The sequence below is a fragment of the Rhinolophus sinicus genome, chromosome X (assembly GCF_036562045.2).
Source record: "Rhinolophus sinicus isolate RSC01 chromosome X, ASM3656204v1, whole genome shotgun sequence".
Lineage (NCBI taxonomy): Eukaryota > Metazoa > Chordata > Mammalia > Chiroptera > Rhinolophidae > Rhinolophus > Rhinolophus sinicus.
This window is the reverse complement of record NC_133768.1, coordinates 18,733,244-18,737,516: the sequence shown is the minus strand read 5'-3', so window position 1 is coordinate 18,737,516 and position 4,273 is coordinate 18,733,244. Positions and strand designations below refer to the sequence as shown.

General features: G+C 41.6%; 1 non-coding gene across 1 annotated transcript; it reads left to right on the top strand.

Moving 5' to 3' along the window:
- Positions 1–554: 554 nt before the first annotated feature.
- On the top strand, positions 555–659 carry LOC141569763 (U6 spliceosomal RNA). The gene has a single exon (XR_012493563.1). It is a non-coding gene; the product is annotated as a U6 spliceosomal RNA (small nuclear RNA).
- The last annotated feature ends 3,614 nt before the right edge of the window (positions 660–4,273 follow it).

The window sequence follows — 4,273 nt, the reverse complement described above, 5'->3', positions numbered from 1 at the left end:
TTCTCTGGTAAGCCATGAATGTGGGTTAAGGGAGAAACACATCGGAGGAGCAAGTACCATGAGGGTTTAAAACACCTCTTTATACAGTTTACTTGTGCCTTCTGACCAGTTTGGACTCAATTGTATATATAGGTATATAGCATTATCATTTTCTAATGGAATGCTGTTGTCACATCCAATTTTCTATTTCCATGGATTAGATAACACCTACTAGTCCCTGATGGTCATTTTATGTGGTACACACCATTCTCTTTTCACCTTCTAGATCTCCTGCACATGCTTTCCATTGAGTGAACCCACCCAGAAGCTGGAGGGCAAGTTCCTTCCCAGAGCACAGAGCAGGTAGAGAGGGTGGAGTGAATCTGGAAGGGCAAATGGAAGATATCCAGCACAGCCCATAAATGGCATTGATGTCATTGGTGTGATTTTCTAAACCATTAAACCATTCTTGGTAAAGTTCCAAACAAAACAACTCACACTCCTTTCAATTTACACAGTAGTTCCGTTCCTGGAAAATTCCAGGATATTGAAACTGCAAAAAATACTTTGAGTTATGCTTGCTTCGGTAGCAATATACTAAAATTGGAACTATACAGAGAAGATAAACATGGCCCCTGTGCTACAATGACATGCAAATTTGTGAAAGCATTCCATATTTTAAAACATCAATTTTAGAAAAAGAAAACAGTACTTTGAGTTTCTGTACAAAATGGAGTTAGGTTTAGACTCAGACAATTACAAATAGGTTTTTCATATACATGAATGTCTAGGGGAACATTTGAAAATTATGTAAGACATAGCAAAATTTGTCCTTGTAAGAATGTCACATACATTGAAGAGCATAGGACATTTTTGACTCCTGCCCATGAACTGCCTCCAGGGGTTTCCTACTCCTCCCAGGGGATTCCTGTCACCAACCGAAAGAGCCCCACATGTTTTCAAAGCAAACCCTTGGGTGATGCCGCCCCCACTAAGACCCCCTCTCCTTAGGTGAAATATTCACCCTTGCAGAATTTGAGTTTGATACTTCATCCACTTAGTGTTTGGGGGCAACAGTGAACGCAAGAAATGACTTCTCAATTTATGGGTCCTTGCTCAATCCAACATCCTAAAGTCTCTGACCCAGCTACTAAACGCTGCCATTTCTGGCAATGTGTAATTGTGAATTTGAATTTTCTGATTTAGTATGAATATAAATTAAGAAAATAATTGGATGTGAAATGAAGCTCAAGCTTCACATGGAGCCAGATAAAAGTTTAAAAATAACTATATTTCATGTCACTTGATATTAAACTATAACATTTTTCTGCTTTTGACATATTTTTAAGTAATGCGTACACATTATATAAAGTTACAAAATATAGACACAAAAATAAAGAGTAAAAACATTATATACTGTGGTAGACAGAAGAATGGCCCCCCTCAAAGATGTCCATGACCTAATCCCTGGAACCTTTCACATGTCAAAAGGGATTCTGCAGATGTGACTAAATTAAGGATCTTGAGATGGGGAGATGATCCTGGATTATCCCTGTGGGTCCAATGTAATCAAAAGGGTCTCCATAAAAGGAAAGCAGGAGGGTCAGAAGGCAGAGGAGGTGATGTGTTAGAGGCAGATTCTGGAGTGTTGGGGCCAGAGCTAAGGAATGGTAGCAGCCCCTAGAGGCTGGAAGAGGCAAGGAATGGAGTCTCCCCTAGAGCTTCCAAAGGGAACCCGCCCTGCAGACACCTTGATTTTAGTCCCATAAAACTCACTTTATACTTCTGACCTCCAAAACTGTAAGAGAATAAATTTGTGTTATTTTAACCCACTACATTTGTGGTCATTTGTTACGGCAACAATAGGAAACTCATGAACACCCATACCACCACTTCCCCCTCCCCTGCTGCAGAGATCTGCCCCATACTTCCAGATCTTTCCCTATGATATGTGTCTGTGTACCTTTTGCAAAAATGGATCACAGTGTGCATGCTATTTTAATAACCTCCTTTTTAAAGTCAACAAACTCCATCTGTCCATTTCATCGAATACCTAGACTATATGAAAAATTTCCCAAATGACATAAAAATGCACTTAACAGTTGTTTGGTCCCAATCAAGGTCTGCTTGAAGGCCAACATTTGACTATTAGGTCCCTTCCATTATGATGTTGACTATTGAAGACATAGTCCTACAGTTGTTTTGAGGAATGTGCCACCTTCTGGGTTTGTTTAGTTGCTACTTCTTGGTGCTGTTTACTTTGTTCTCCCATTTGTTATACACTGCAACATTTTTATTAAACGTTTTTGGCTACAACACTCCCTAGGTGATGGGTATTCATGTTGAATCACATTAGAAGACACATCATACATGGTTAATCCATTAATGATGTTAAGATTGATTACTGGATTAAGGTGATGACTGCCTAATCCCTCCATTGTACAGTTATATTTTTGCCCTGAAACTAGGAAGTGACCATTGTTACTTTCGCATTTAAAAAATATCCAATGCCATTTACTCATTTTAACACTAGTTGATAATCATGACGATGATGATAATGATCATGGTAATTTCATTAAAGTTTGTGATGTGTTTCAAAATCTATCATCTCTTCTGCATTTACTAGTTGGGTTTCATCTGTGAGGTAGAGCTTCCCTCATCTACTGGGGGTATTCGGTTACCTAAAATACAGATTCTACTGGAAAGGCAAGGAAAACAATGCTTAAATCTTTACTATTAATTACCAAGTTACATAGTAAGTAGTTGATTTAATAGCTGCCTTGAATGGTGACAAATAAAAATTTTCAGACTTTCTCTATTTTGAACATCATTATTAAATCATGGATTTTCATATTCCATCTGTTTCAATTCGTTGCCATCATTTGTCTTTATAATGCTCTAAATGTCATGACTCCAGCCAGTGGAACATGACCCCATTGATCTTTGAGAACTCCACTGATTTCTAGCACAAGAAGATATCCCTGGCTCTCCTTGTACTTTCCCTGCCTCAGCCCAGGAATAAACTGTTTCTCCAAAAGGCTCAGCTTCCCTTTAATGGGGAATGGTTTTCAGAAACCACAACCTGAGTACTAGGGGGTGGTCATTATTTGAACAATACAATGAATGGTGACACTGCTTTTAGGTCATTTCAATGGACAGAGCTAGAAAAAAACGCACATTATGGCAGAGAGACTCTAGGGTGGCCCCCGTGATCCCTACCTCCTGGTGTTCATGCTGCTGTGTGCTCCTCTCCTCCTGAAAATGGGAGGAACCGTGACTTGTTTCTAGTCAGTAGTACATGGCAAAGGTAACAGATGCACATGATTACATATACGAGCATATGATTATAACATGTCTGAGTAATGCCAGTCATCCAAGGAGACTCTCTCCCTTGCTGGCTTTAAGGAAGCCAGCTGCCATGCTGTGTGCTGCCTATGGAGAAGGCCACTTGGCAAGGAACTGAGGGGAGCCTCTGGCTGACAGCCAGCAAGAAACCAAGGCCCTCCGTCGCAGCCTGCAAGGAATGAAAAGCTGCCAACAACCATGTGAGCTCGAAAACAGATGCGACGACAGCCCCGGCCGACACCCTGATAGAAGCCTTGTTTTTCCCTGAAGCAGAGCATCTAGCTAAGCCATGCCCAGACTCTTGACCTACAGAAAGAGAGAGATAATAAATGTGTCTTGTGGGGCCGGCCCAGTGGCTCAGGTGGTTGGAGCTCCGTGCTCCTAACTCCGAAGGCTGCCGGTTCGATTCCCACATGGGCCAGGGGGCTCTCAACCACAAGGTTGCTGGTTCAACTTCAGGAGTCCCGCAAGGGATGGTGGGCTCCACCCCCTGCAACTAAGATTGAACACGGCACCTTGAGCTGAGCTGCCTCCCGGATGGCTCAGTTGGTTGGAACACGGGCTCTCAACCACAAGGTTGCCAGTCCAATTCCTTGACTCCTGCAAGGGATGGTGGGCTGTGCCCCCTGCAACTAGCAGCGGCAACGGGACCTGGAGCTGAGCTGCACCCTCCACAACTAAGACTGAAAGGACAACAACTTGAAGCTGAACGGCACCCTCCACAACTAAGATTGAAAGGACAACAACTTGACTTGGAAAAAAGTCCTGGAAGTACACACTGTTCCCCAATAAAGTCCTGTACCCCTTCCCCAATAAAATCTTTAAAATAAATAAATAAATAAAAAATAAAAAATAAATGTGTCTTGTGCTAGGCCTCTAAGTTTGTGGTACTATTGTTATGTAGCAATAGATAACTAATGCACTATTTAATCATGGGTTTATATGAATA